This window comes from Bactrocera dorsalis, chromosome 4 (assembly GCF_023373825.1).
Source record: "Bactrocera dorsalis isolate Fly_Bdor chromosome 4, ASM2337382v1, whole genome shotgun sequence".
Classification (NCBI taxonomy): Eukaryota; Metazoa; Arthropoda; class Insecta; order Diptera; family Tephritidae; genus Bactrocera; species Bactrocera dorsalis.
In genome coordinates, this window is record NC_064306.1 from 52,530,647 (window position 1) to 52,546,237 (window position 15,591).

At 35.9% G+C, this 15,591-nt stretch overlaps 1 protein-coding gene across 1 annotated transcript in view; it reads right to left on the minus strand.

Annotated features, from left to right (window-relative positions):
• LOC105224355 (AF4/FMR2 family member lilli) overlaps window positions 1-14,930 on the minus strand; it is an 87,934-nt gene extending 73,004 nt beyond the window's left edge. The window contains exon 1 of the mRNA XM_049455808.1: window positions 14,614-14,930. The gene's annotated coding sequence lies outside the window, so the exon portion shown is untranslated. The remainder of the gene's footprint in view (window positions 1-14,613) is intronic.
• Window positions 14,931-15,591: the final 661 nt, after the last annotated feature.

The window sequence follows — 15,591 nt, forward strand, 5'->3', positions numbered from 1 at the left end:
GCGCATGCGCAGTGTTGCTTGCGCTGGAAGTGTTGAAAGCTGTGTTAAGTTGATGGATGATGCGTGATTGCCGAGACTACAATTTGAAGTATTGAAGGCGTTAAGATTAAAATAGAGGCTTGAATATATGGAAATACTTCACAAAAACAAAATATATGTCTGTGTGTGGCTTGCCACCGATTTAAATTTCGCTGGCGTCAATTAGGTCATAAATATTTCTAACCGCAACCGCTGTGACAGCGTGACTACCTGAATAAAATCAGTCGAGAAATAAGTAAAAAATTAAGGAATATACAACGCGAAAACCTCTGAGATGTTAAGTCATTTAAATCGGCGCTAATGATGTTGCTTCGGTTTATGTAAATTATCGTTGATTTTACACAAGTTTTGTGTTTATATGTTTTGCTTAGGCAATTTAGGATTTTTGTGGTTTTTATGTTTTTATTTCGCTATAGGGTGATCGAGCAGTTTATGTCTGTTATATTTACTAAATATTTTGATTTATTCTATTCTTATTAATTCCAAGTTACAACAAGCTAAAAATTGACGATTCCTCCAAAACAGCTCTATTTTAAGGCTGCTTAGATATAACCCTGTTTAGGTACTTATATCTGTAGTTTCCACCTAGGAACCTTATACTACTCTCTTCTGGTTAAGCGTGGAAAATATATAGGTCCAATGGCTATTTGCCTTACTTGAATTTGAAAACTACGAAAATATCTTCTAATTTGTTGGACTTTGCTATATTCTTCCAAATTACGACCTAAAGAATAAAAGGTGCTATTGTTTTTAAGACAGATGTTTCGAAGATAAGACATCACAACAACTAAGGCGATCAATAATTAAAATATTGATAATTTGCGTCGCATAAAAATTTTATCTCTTCTAAGTACCAAAAAGTAATGTTATCTGAGGATTTCGGTTTTATCTGGCAGTACTTGCATGCTAAAGGTCCGTGAGAAAGAGTTAGTTAAAGTTAACGAAGGTGCCAACAAAGGTGAGTCCTATCGCCTGATAACTCTCCCCTCTCCAGTAGTGAAGACACTTGAGGCCTTGCTATTCCCGACCTTTACACTCCACCTGAGCCTAGCAAACCATCAGCATGGGTTTCGAAAAGTACACAGTACCACCACAGCACTTAGCGTCATAAACGCCCAGATAGTTCGTTTAACCAGAAACCACCCTGCGAGAGAACGATCCTCGCAACGTGGGACTTTTTTTGTTTAACTTCTACATCTCGAAACTCCCGCAACCACCATGGGGAAAACACAAAGAAACGTTGTTGCCAACTTACAAGGTAATCGACCGGTCGGTCCTTAACTCTGTCGGACCAATATAGTGGTCTGGATGCACCCCCTACAAACTACGACAGGTTACCTTTTGATGTCGCCCATCGAACACCTGCACAGTGAGGTTCGTATGTTCCCAATTAAGGAGCATGATGACCTCTTCTCCAAGCAGTACTTGTACGACATCATACGCCGACAAGCACTGACCTCAGTTCGCAGTGGAGCCATCAACACCTTCACCGACTCCCTCTCGGTGAATGGCGTACTAGGGGTTCAAGTTACCACGAGAAACGAGATTGATCCTTGCGTAGCTACTAATTATTCAGAATAGACTCTGATATATATAATATATATCCAGTATCCAATGAGACCCCGCATTTCACTGACCACCTCTTAGCATGTCCAGCTAACCCCAGTTACCTGACACCCTTCTTCCTTTGGTCCGACCCCGTCGAAACAGCACGTTTCTGTCGAAGAAAACTTATATAATCCTTACCATCCTAACAGCCCATCTGGCTGTTGCCAACAAAGATGCTGCGTAGACATCTTTTAGAACTGGGATTTATAGGCTATACCAATCAGTCTTTGTACGATAATGGTGGTTTTATTATTTTTTAGACCTTATATATCTTTTACTTAACCCATTGAAACACGAACAGAGCGTGTTTAGGAAAATGTAAAGAAAATTAAACAGAAAGCGTAAAGAACAACGGCGATAATAAAGACATATTTAAATTTAAAGACTTTAATTTAATCAATCCTGATCAAATTTCATCAGATTTTCAGCTCATCTGTTAATAAGTCTTTTTATGAAATAACGCGAAGGGAACTCTCAAGAATAAATTTAGAAATGTGTTAGTTGAGGTAATCTAAAACGTAAAGTGAATGTAAAAAGTCTTCTCGAATAGTTTTATAGATGTTTCGATGAGTTTAGTCAAAGCTAAGTATGTATAACTCCAGGATATTTGTAATCTTCTAACTAAATATATTCGTAGGTTAAGAATTCAAAATAAAAATATTTTAACTTAATTTTCAAAAAATTTTGAGAAACATATCTAAAAGTTACTTTGAACCACCCTTTACACTGTAAATTCCACCTTAGCTTTTTTTGAATTATTTACCAAAATAATTTTTTTTTTCTTAGTTTTGTTTGCTTTTGTCAAACGCAATCAACTGAAACGAAACTTCGAAGTCGAATTCTTTGTTCTTGTCAAACATGGATCTGTAGTTAAATACCAGATTTTTTGTTAAATAATTTATTTGTAAAAAGCCTTTTTCGTCGTTTTGTTTGTTATGCTTTTACGTCGTTCACTTTGTGTGTCTTTTTCAGGTATTTTTTCACATCCAAAAAAAGTTGGGGAATTCTCATTGTGTGGCTTGTAAAACAAGTTGCCGGTAAAAAATTTTGCAAAAAAATTGGTAAAATAAAGTTAAAAGGCGGCATTGTGGATTACACAAGAAAAATAGTTAGCTATTATAAAACAACAGAAAACTCAGAATAATATTTGCATACCCAGAAATTTGATAAAAATGTGCATATGTAAATATTTGTTTGTATTTTATGTCGTTTTATTAATGATATTAAATAAATCTCTTTTTCTAGAAGAGTTCTATCTAAAGGTTTTTAAAAAAATGCTTAGAAGTAAGTGTATAAGTCAAGATTTTTGCTTTTAAAGTGCCCTACGTTTAAGTATAGGTTAGACAATGAAAGACTTACATTTTCTTAAGATGCCCCTCAATATCCACTGCTCTCAACCTTAGCAATGAGAATTCATTTGACATTTGTTATATTTGATACATTAAATTTTCACCTCAATCAAATGTGACACACATAATTTTCGTACATATTTTTGTGCCCGCCTTCAATTTGGAAACGAAACAAGAAAATTGAAAATACTAACGAGTCTTTAGCCGAAAGTTATAATCTGTCTTAATAAATTAAGATTAATAGAGATTTTTCAAAGCAACTTCTTTATATGGACATATGTATTTCTGTATCTCTTAGGCATTGCGTCTGCCTACTAGATGACTTCTATGCCTCTTCATAATTTCATAATTTTTAAAACTTGTTTGTTAACGAAGCTCATCGATCAATTAAGAGTTAACACGTAAATAACACATTTCAACTGTTTAGTGATACGTTTTGATAGAAACGTGCTAAGATATTCCATAATCTAATAAATTAAATTTTAATTTGAGCAGAATTAGCTGCGCTAGTTTTTCTATGCTTTAGAAATAAAAATATTTATGCTTATAGCGGGTGATCCAAGTAGAGGTAGTTGTATGAACGGTCTTTGTTTGACAAACAATGCGTGAGTCATGTCTAACTGTCATGTTATTTTTGTTCAGTATTATTTGGCATTTCACCATGGAAAGCCTAACGGCCGAACAACGTTTACAAATCGTTCAGCTTTATTACGAAAATTCAAATTCTGTAAAGAATGTTTTTCGCGTGAATTTTTTTATGGTCAACATAATCGGCATATCGGCGTACTATTCGCAATATCATCACCCATCTTATACCCAGCATTCATTATTGGATAATAATCGATCGAATAGACCACGTTCAGCGTAAAAAATACAGCTGGTGCATGAACTGAGGCCGCGCGAACTTCCCAAGCGACATCGCTTCGATCAATGGGTTCTTGAAATGTTTCTTTGAACTGACCGACGTTTTCAAGCCAAATTTTCTTCAGCGATAGGGCCCAATGGCTGCTCAAGATCTACCATTTCTTCCAGAAAAAATGATTTGTGGGACGGTGGAATCATCAGTCCATATTTCTTCCAAAATGATGCCTGTGAAAACGTAACCGTGAATGGCGACTGTTATCGCGCCATGATAACCGACCATTTGATGCCTGAAATTAAGATCAAGAATCTCGGCGACTCGGATTTATTGAGAAAACACTTCTGTGAGCAGATAATTTCACGTTTGGGACGGTTGATTGGATCGTATGATCGTATGATCGTACGTTAGGCCTTCTCCTGTCGGGATATGTAAAGTTTAAAGTCTAAGCGGACAATTTCGATTCGATTCAGGCCTTGGAGCAAAACATCACGAGTATCATTCGCCAGATACCAGTCGAATAGCTCGAACGAGTCATCGAATATTGAACTCAACGGAGAGACTATCCGCGCGATCTCTGGAATGTATGATTTTGACTGTTCACTCACTAGCACGGATTTTTCTCCCCAAACTAAATTTATTCGATTATTGGAAAAGCAAAATAAGCAACTTAATAATTCGCGCCGTCATCATCACTTCACTCATCGAGATATTCAGGAATTGCATACCACGTTTTCATACAACAGTAGTGAAGAATGGATTAATGGATCTTGATCGACATTCCAAAGGTGAAATATACATATTCACCGCAGATGAAGCGGTGAAATACCTATATTCTTCTAGAGTCATCATTACACAAAGAGTAGCTTTAAACTTAAGGACTATAATTTAGTATTTTTAGCCAAAATTTTGAGCATAATCGAACGTGTAGTGCCAAGAGGGCTTTTGCTCTAAACAGCAATTCTAAGAACCTTGTGGATAGCCAAGCGTCAACTAAGACTAGCGCCAACCTAAGTATCACTGAATTAGGTTAGGTAAGTAGGCAATTACTAGACTGTGATTAGATAACTCGGTTAATACTACCTGGGAACCCAGTCATGTGGAATAGAAGGCAATGAAAAAGCAGACACAATTCCCCTAACCTGTCACAGACCATCCAGCTCCTTCATGGATTGTTTAAAGCACTGCGATAAGTATCACCTCAGATCTTGGAACAATAGCGAAACAGTACATATCATAAAGTTACTTTACGATGTGTTGATCTGGATGAGATTGAATATATTCCACAGCTCCCAATGCTTCAACTTAAAGACATTGGGCGGTTGGGTTGGAAAAGTTAGGTCTCTTACCAAAATCACGGAATGCTGATATGCTCACGTTTTTACCCAAAGCCAGCTTATATATTTTTAAGCTCTTTTTATAAGGCTAAGTTATTATATGTACAATTGAGATGAGGAACGAAGGTTCGTATCTTAATGATGTTAGAAAGCATTTTCTTATATTTTTCTCGGTCTCTAGTCAGTTCCTTCAATTACATTGTGACAGCTTCGTAGAGCTATTTTTGTCAAAATTCTTCTTAATAGATTTCAATGAGACTAATTTTTATTTAGAATGTGCCTGCTATGGTATATTTTCGATTGGTACCTAAGTAATTTAATAAAGGTCCCCCTCAGCAGGCAGCTTCCAGCTTTAATTAGAAATCTCCATTGCCCATAGAACTATTCCTTTTAGCTACCATTTAAGTCTACGCGAAGTTAATTTGTGAGCGCGCAAAAGACATTGAGCTCCGAATAAAGCTATCAACAACGTGAGATCTTCACGCACCATAACGAAGCCTACACTTCGAAGCAATTTGGGCAGGCACAAGAAAAATATTGTATTTTGAGGAAAAATAAAAAGGAAAATTCACAAAAAAAAAAAACAAAATATGTAGGAAGTGGTTGAAGAAAAAATAAATAAAATAGAATAAAAGCCATTATATTTCACGCTCTTATCGAATGTCTAATAAGCAAGCGTGGCCACCAGCCTACTATAGCAAGTAAGCCTCTAACTGGCAGCTTAGGTGGGCAGCTCGGGCACGTAAACGTTTACAACGGGTATGCCACTTGGTCGGCGCATGCGCGCGCTTACACACTGAACATTTAGGCATTTGCCAAGCGCTTTGTTATAATTATTGCCATTATTTGCTATTATGATTGTTGCCATTTGTGCTTAACCGCTTAGCGATTATCATGGAGCTGCGCGGCAACGGATGTTGTTCTGGTTGCGATGGTGGAAGCGCGCTTCGAAAGCAGCCGAACGCAGCAAGTATTGTAAGTGGCTTGTGGACTCTTACTTCCTGGCTGGCTATTATGAATTCTTGATTGTGCAGCAGCAACTGGACTTGGCAACTCAAGCTAATAGGCATGCGGCAGTCAAAAATGTAATCTTAAATTTCCTTTCTTACGCAGGAAGAAATGGAAAGCAGCGGCAAAAGATTACCGAAAGCGGCACGAAAGAAAATTTGGCCTGCAATCTATAGTACAAGAGTCTTTCCTGCTCGTGTCTCGATTGGACTGCCTTGACTATTGTTGCTGCGCTTGCCACTTCGACTGCGGCAGCGGCTATTGAAATGTAGCATATTATTAGAGTCGTGCACGATTTCTCGCACAATGGGCACTTTTGGCGTATAATGAAAATAAACTTACATTGCCAGCAATAACAGCAAACACATTGAGCAGCATGTAAAATAACAAAAGCGCTCATGAAATTGCTGACCGCGCATGCGCAACCAATTCCATTGCTTTGCTTTGTGTTTGTGTAGCATTTACGCTTTAGTTTCGGTTCATCCGTTTTATGCGATGTTTATCTGTAGCTCTCCGGCTTGCTTGCAATTCTAACTTTCGGTCATTTTCATTGTTGCTGTTATATTTATGATTGCTATTGTTGTTGTGTTTGTTGCTACCGCTCTAAGTGTTGCCATTTTACTCGGTAGGCGGCCGCCGTTTTATTATTTCCACTATCATTTTCCATAGAAAATATGATTGTTGTTTAGAAGTTTCGTTTTGGCTGCTGTGTTGCTGCAACATTTGCACTTTTCATCGCTGGCAGTAAAGCAATACGCCGAACAAAAGCAAAAGTTGCAGCTGTAAACAATGCAGTCAACGCCACTATTGAAAAGGAAGTTTATGTTTATTCTCTGCTCTGAGTTATATTTTATTATGGTTATTCGAGATATGTCTTTATAGATTAAGAAACATAATATCATTTTGCAAATGTGCTGTGCATTCGGAGAATTAAATGGGGCGAGTGAGTATTGGAGCTTTAGGAAGAATATGGTTGGTAACTAAAGGGGTTGCTTTCCATAATTGATGGCTCAGCTGTGTGTTAATAGGAAGCAAGAGCACAAACAAAATCCTAGTAATTATCTAACCGATAGATAACTGATACTTATCTGAACTGATAGAAAAAGTGATAAGAAGATTCAACTGTTTTAAATATAATATCGCGTTGTTTAGGAAGAAAATCCTGTTGAGAGCTGGTTCTCTGACTAGTTAAGGCTAGATTAGGTTAGATGGCTTATCCTTTAACATGGCGGGAGATCATACTTATACTGTTATGCACCTTTCTTTATGAAGCCAAATGAAAAAATGCTGTAGTTGAATATTAGATATCGGCAAAGTGACCTGAATCTATTACAATTCTGCTTAGGTTCTTTGCTTCTATATCCGCTATATCATATAGATGTCTAAAAGTAAGATATCCGATTTCTTTCTACCTTGATCCCGCCAAAGACGGGGAATTCTGCGAGGAAACGTGTAGATGATTCTATCTCATTTCCTTCTAAGCAGCTGAGGCAACTATCTTTCGGTAAAATGTGCAATCTTACAGTATGATTCCGGTTTGAAAAGTGCCCATGAAGAAGTGCATTTGTGTAATCGAAGCGTACCAAAAGAGTGTTCAGTATTGCAGTCATCGAAGTACCTAACTTCTCTCAAAAAACATAAACTTTGCCATATACATCCATTAATAGACCTAAGCATACTTTTTGGAGCCAAAAACACACGACACTTATGCTCATACATAAATAATTTTTTTTCCATTCATTGCAACAATTTTTAATTTATGCACTTAATGCCACAAAAGTCATTTGGAAAAACAGCAAAAAAAAAATTGAGAAATATTGTCACATTCTTGTGAGGAGTAAAAATGAAAAGTGGCACAAATGAGACAGTGCACACACACATACACACACAATATTTGCAATAAGAAATAAAATCAAGCGAATAATACAATAACAACAAAATGAGAATATAGTAATGACAAAAGCCAGTTTTAGCTGCGCATTGCGCGTGGCATGCACTTGTGGCATGCAACAAATGTGTTACTTTGTAGCAAGCTAAATATTGGCGAATAAATAGGTAAAGGCAAACGAGATTTCTCGAATGAATAAATGCGTGTGAGCACACACACACACACTCGTGCATATATATGTATGTCGGCAAGAGCGAGTGGCGAGCGAATAAATATTTGGTTTGCCGCATGACTAGGCCAAATAAAAAATTTTTAAAAATTCGCCACTTAAGAGTTTTAATGATGGGGAAACCGCTAATTGATGGCGCTGTGTTTCTTACAAATTAGCTAATATTTATTGACTTCTTGCTACAACTAAGTTTGACGAAGGAACAGTTTGCAATAATGCTCGATTTGAAGTTATAGAGCTTGAGGGTTTTTGATTGGTGACTAGATCGGAGAAATAGCTGTGCTGGAATTTGCTTTCTGAGAACTGATGAAAGATTGTCATGCTCCTGATGACCCCAAATAGATAATGCATGAATACACATAGCATCTATGTTATACGACAGCGCCATTAAAGGAACTCTCTTCTGCTTCTGCTTCTGCACCTGGAAGTTTCTTTCTTTTCTTAAGGCTTAAGACTAAGATTCGATTCAGAAAAAATAGTACCACAATATTCAAAAATCTCTTCCTAATTTGTATGATCAGTGAAATGCTTGACGATCATATAACCGTTACATCAATTTCCAATTCGGCAATTACAGAGTACAGAAACATGTTAAGGATTGTGATTAAGGCATGCACCTGGAATTTCCGGTCCTGTAAATGGGAAGTTACCGCTGCTCAGCTGGTTGATGTCCTCGTAAGAGTAAAGGCTGGCATCACCGCCGACCAAGAAATGCAATGGACAGGACAAGGACTGAGGTGAGTAGGTCCGTGTGGCATTTACTACAGTGGCCACATAAAGGAGCGCAAACTCGCCAGCGTGAGATTCGTGGTAAGAGAGAGACTCTGTAGCCGGGTACTGGCATCCACCCCGATGGATAAACATCTAGCCACAATCCGCATTAAAGTCAGGGTGGGCAAAGAAGGTATCTATGGCACAACGGTCGGTAAATTTGGCCTTCATGATGAAACATCCCCAAATGGGTTGAGGTTGATCGCCTTGTCGAGGCCCAAAATGTGGTTATCTGTGGTACTAGATTCCAGCATGGGAAAATTCATCAAGCTAACTGGTTGTCTCCGGATCGAAAAGCCACCATCCAGATCGATTATGTTGTGGTAGATAGGAGCGCCGTGTCAAAAACAGATTGCCTACCTCGCAACGTTACAATCGATCACAACACGTGCGGGATGGGATAGATACCGAGAGCGGAAGAGGGAGACGACACGCATTTGCAGACAGAAAAAGAAAGAGGCCGAAATGCGTGAGTATGAGGAGCTTGACAAGCTGGCCGACAGGGGTAATGCTCGAAAATTCTACGAAAAGATGCGGTGACTAACAGAAGGTTTCAAGACCGTACTCTTGTAGAACTTCCAGAGGTGATCTAGTGACTGATGCACAGAGCATACTGGAATCATAGAGAGACAACTTCTCCAACCTGTTGAATGGCAGTGAAAGCATATCACCGGAAGGTGGTGACCCCCATTCCCCCATCGATGATGATGGAGCAGACGTTCCATTGTCCGACCATGAAGAAGTTCGAATAGCAATTATCCGTCTAAGGAACAACAAAACGGCGGGGCCGATAGATTGCCGACCGAGCCATTCAAATACGGCGGTGAAGAACTGATAGGGGGGGCGGGGTCTCCCTTTACCCGCTATCTGAGCCAACAAGGCTGGGATAAGCTTCCTCAACATCGCGTATAAGGTTCTATCGAGCGTACTTTGTGATAGATTAAAGCCCACCGTCAGCAAACTGATTGCAGCTTATCAGTTATGCTTTAGACCTGGAAAATCTACAATCGACCAGATTTTCACCACGCGCCAAATCTTGGAAAAGACCCGTGAAAGGAACATCGACTCGCTGGATATTTCAAAATTTTCATAGGTGACACTTAAGATGACTCCAATCCATTTAGTTATCTTAGAACAGATTGGAAAACTGGTACTGTATAATAGTTACTGTTATGATTTCTTAGCTAGTCGGTACACCACCGCTATTCCAATAAACCACCATTGTCTATCTTTGACACTTCTATAAAATTTGCCAAAAAGAAAAATTACGTCAGATATTGGTCAAATGTGGGTCACGTAGGCCATATTTTGATTTAATTCATGCACGCTTATGAACATCAATAGACGTATAAATCAAATTACTGTAAATCTCAAATTTCTACAGAATTTAATTTCATGCTAATAATATGCGCATCTGCCTATTCAATTTATTTCGGACAAAGAAATGGTTTAGAAATTGCAAAATCACAGAAACTTCGGCTCTTATTGCACGGGAATGGCCTAAGGCGGTGAAATGTAGCCAAACCGTGAAGAGTTAAAACACAACAAAAAATATGTGTGTACTTGTGGGTGTGTGTATAAATTCAACCAGATGAGTCACTTCGATTTAAAGAACTTGTACCTTCTTGTCGATCACCTCCGATCAGCCAAATGGCAAAGCGCGCTAGCACTTTAACTGAAAGTACCGACCTAACACACAGACAGTCGCACGATTTGACGGTTTCGAACCACCAAGCAAAGGCTTAGACACACGACACACCACCATCAAACAACTTGAAGTTGCCTGCAATTTCGTCGTTTTTTTCTAAGCCACTTGATATTAGCTTTGGCGAAATTCAAAATAACATTTTGTCAAAATCTTTCGTTCACTTTTGCTTTGATGTGTCTATTTTTACCTCTTTCATTCAGCATTTTTCTTACAAAAGTTTTTATTTTGATTTATTTATTACAGTATCTTTTGTTTTACTCTCATATTATTTTGATTTTTTGTTGTTTTTGTTTCTTTAATAACCACCATAAACAAGCATCGGTGTAGTTGCTTTCGAATTGCTTAAGCACTTGTTGCTTTTTTCTTCGGGTTACTGGTGTGTGACTCCCGCAGGCGATGGATCGCCTTGCCAACCGCACACCTCTCTCAAAAAAAATATAAAAAATAAAAAAAATTAATTTTATATGTATATATAGCTGTATAACAACAGCAGCACACAAGTAAGCAGAGGTAACCACTTTGCTGTTGTTATTGCTGTTGTTGTTGGCTATGCGAAAGCGACGTGCCGGCGACAGCAACACTGTCAAATGAACCGCATCAATGTGGTCGCTTTAGAAAAATCTACAAATAATAAAAAATCAATGAAAAAACCTATATCGACAGAGCATCGACAAAATTACAAACAAACAACAATAACAATGCCAACAACAAAGCAGTACAACACGACAAGCACTCCGATAAAACAAGAACCCAGAAAATATGCTGTGTGCAAAGAGCAGCAAAAGCAAAAGCAAGGAAAGCAGGCGCATTCGGTGAACATGGAAACGTGTGTATATTTTGAAAAGTACCCAACAGGAAAATTTTAGAAAAGTCATTTCATATAAGAAAGCGTTCAAGAGTTTATGTTCAAGAAAAACAGAAGAGTTTCAGAGAGTTTCGAATCTTTACATTTTTGAAGATTGTGTTTTAAGAAAATGCGTTACTTCTTGACGTCATAGACGAAAGATGGTGAAATCTTTTTTAACTGTTACTTGGACAATTTTATTTCTCGTTTTTCTGTTGGTCTACTGCTTCTTAATCTTGTTCTCTGTCCTTCCTTGCTGATTTTTTAGACTTTGGTTCAAAGAAAAAAAATTTTTGGAAGCTGTTTAACGGGAACGTCTTGGCAGTTCATGATAATAGGTGTTTAGTAAAGTCACCGGCATGAGTTGATTTTAATTTTTTCTCTTACACACGTATAAAAAGTTATCTGAAATACCTTAAAATCTACAGCTCTAAACCAAGCTGTACTTTTTCCATAGAAGAAAGCTGGAAAATGTAATTTTTGTTTTCGAATGTCCTTTGTTTTGTATAATGTTCTCCATAAAAGAGCTAAGTGTATGTTGTTCTTATACAAAATCTAATTTTGTAGGGCCAAAAACCAGACAAACCAAAAGTTTGGATAACATTCATCCCGTTTTCTAAAGTCTCAATTTTTCAATATGTGATTTTTTCGACCGTAGAAAACGGACACAGAAAATATTTTCCAGGAGAGAACTTTTATAGGGATCATCCATGCAGATAACCGGAATCACTGAGGCTGTTGGTTGTAGATCGAAAAATATTTAATATTTTTCTTGAAAAATTTTACTGCCTATCTTTAAAATAATCATAAATATAATTTTAAAAATTGTGCATTTTATTTTTTTCCCCCCAAAATTTGTCTTTTTTTATGCTATCATACTAGGAGAGTCTTTTGAACATAATTGAACTAAATGATATACTATTTCATCGCAAAAAGTGACTCCCGCACAGTTATACAAGGAATCTCAAAATTAAATTTCAAAATTTCTTCACTATTATCGAAGCTAAAACACTATACCAACCATATTTTGTATAAAAGTCGACAAGCTTTCATTATTTTTGAAATATTATTCACAAATGAAGACACGCTGTTCTTTTTTACTAAGCCTAATCTGTCAGCTGCCGACTTGTTTTTCTTAGGGTTGCCCACACTTTACAACATAAATGGCGGCAAATTTAAATATTGCGTAATTTGTAAGGCACCCTGTATTTAATTCAAATATTGAGTAACTTTTGCGACACCCTTTACATAAAATACCGAAAGTAATATCATTAGAACTTCTTAATTCCCAAAATTAAATTCAACACATGCTCTGTAAACTCCAAAATTTCCTACAGAGTTCCACCATAGGTGTGTACAAAGCTACAAACACACACTTATGCACGCCAGCCTTTCGATCATAGCTTGAGGTACAGGTACCAACACTTGATTGTAAATATTGTGGTGTGTGTTTGTATGTATGGCTTCGTCACAGCTGACTTACAGCAAAGGATTGCTTGTGTTGGCTGAGTATCAAATCAGTTTTAATGTTTGACTGCAGGTAGACCTTTCATTGACTCCGTTTGCTTATTAGCAATTGTTTTTACAAATATTTATACATGTGTGCATGTACTTTGAATTTGATTTTTTTTTTTTGTAACAGACTAAAGTCAAAAATATTTCTAAGCGAGTTTGATGATTTGGGACACATTTTTATATAAAGTGGTCTAGGAGAAACTAACTCACACGCACAATTCCAAATAGTTTTTTGTTCTAATATACGATCCTACAATGATGAAGGTCTGAATGAACCTAACATAACTTAATTCTAAAGAATTGGAAGAGTTTGTTGAAGAAGAAGCTATTTCTTTGGTCTAACGAACTGGAAGACCCTAACCTAAATAAATTCTGAGAAATTGGAAAAATTCGTTAAGTAATAAGCTATTTCTTTGAGAAGGGAGACAAATATTGTTAAAGACAGGCTGAAATAATTTTATAAATACAATCTTTTATCGTTTTTCAAATAAAAATATATATATCTCAACTAAAAAATCAAAAAACTGGTTGAAAATATATAAGAGGAAGTATTATCTTGATGAAAATTGCACTACAAGCTCTTGCGTAGCTTAACCTTAAGAATGAGAGAAATATAACAAATATTGTTCGAGTTTTAGTAAGTTCAGAATATAAGTTGTGTCTGCTCAAATTGGTTTCCCGACAACACACTTCGTAGTCTCTGTCAAAACAACCCTAAGTTGACGTCACAAAACACTAACTGTAAAAGTTTTGCAACATAGTTAAACGTCAAATAGTTGAGTTTTAAAAAAATACGTGTTTTACTTAAAACCTTAACTTAGAACTTGAACAAAGGAAGAAAGAACTGAAAATTGTTATTTTGGCAGATATTTTTACAAAAAAAAATTAAAATTTCACAGCATTATTTTTCAAATAGCCATAATCGAAAAAAAATCCTTCGCCAAAGTCTTTAAGAATTTTATCCCAAAGACCTGTGTAAGATTTTATGAAGATCGGTTGAGAAGTTCTCGAGAAATCTTGCCAACCGATTTCAAAAACACAGTTTTGAGAAAAACGAGGTTTAAAACGCGGCACTTAGCCTAGCTAGCCTCGAGCGCACAAGTTCTCAAGGCTGTATCTCCGAAACTATTACTCAGACCAACTGGAAAATTTAGGAAAATATTCGAGAGGTTTTGTAGAATTTTAATAGATAATAAAAACATTGATTTTTTGAATCCCGTAAGCCATGTAAATAGGTTCTTGAAGACTATTTCAAGAGTTTTTCAACTTGGCGGAACTTGAAGGGAAGTTGTAAACATTTTTAATATTTCTTTTAAGTGAGTAAATACAAATATCCATAAAAATATACGCCTTTCTAGCACAAAATAAAAAATAATATAAATTTGTTCCGAATATGGCTTATAATATTGAAATTATTTTCGTGCGTTTAATCGAAAAACATTTATTTCAAAGACTCACCTTTTCAATATAACGATTTATTCACAGTTTTTTAACGAATAATTATAATATATTTTTGTTTTTAATTTATTAGTAAAATTAGTTTATTTGCGTTTTTTAAATAATTTTTTTCAGTTCCAAATTTCAACACTTTTTTATTTATTTTTATATTCGAATAGTAATTGCAGTTTGTGTTAGTTTTTCTTGTTCAAACTTTTAACACTTTTTTTATAATATTTGTGTTCCAATATTGATTGTTTCGACAATTCTTAATTTTTTTTTAAATATTTTTTTTTATATTTTTAGAAGTTTTTTTACTTAAGTAAGTTAGTTTAAGTATTAACTAACAATTGAGTATTTGTTTTTGTTGTTTTAAATTTATTATATAGTCCTATATGTAGACTTAATTCATCGGCTTCCAAATTATTTTGCATAACTTCAATAAATATTTTTACTTAAAAAAATATAGAAGTGTTTTTTCTTTCATATTAATATCATATTATTCAGAAATATCGTATTCGGAGAAGTTTAGCAAGCAATAAAAAAATATTTTCGTATTTTTTACTATTTAGCACCAGCTTAAGTTTTCTAGAATTATAAATTTTGATTACATTGATTTTAAAAATTTTTCCTTCTAGTTAGTCTTTTACTCGGTTCGAATTCTTTTCTTAAAATTAATAACAATTACAAAAACTTACACTTTTTGCACCAAAATATTTAAATTTCAATTCACAAAATCACTACTGACACAATTCTTTCACAATTTTAAGCAATAAATTCTTTCCACGCTCACTTGTCAAGTCAAGTTGTTCTTGTCCAAAAAAATCCTTCAATTACCGTTCATTTCGATATTAATTTCATCACTTTCAAATCCACCTCACTCGTTTTTGTTTTGTTCGCATAGTCACGCGTGCGGGTGTGTATTCATTTTCATCCTTTTTGCCGCAATCTCTCGACGTACAACAATTTTCGTTTTTTGTAACTGAAATTCAAACATAA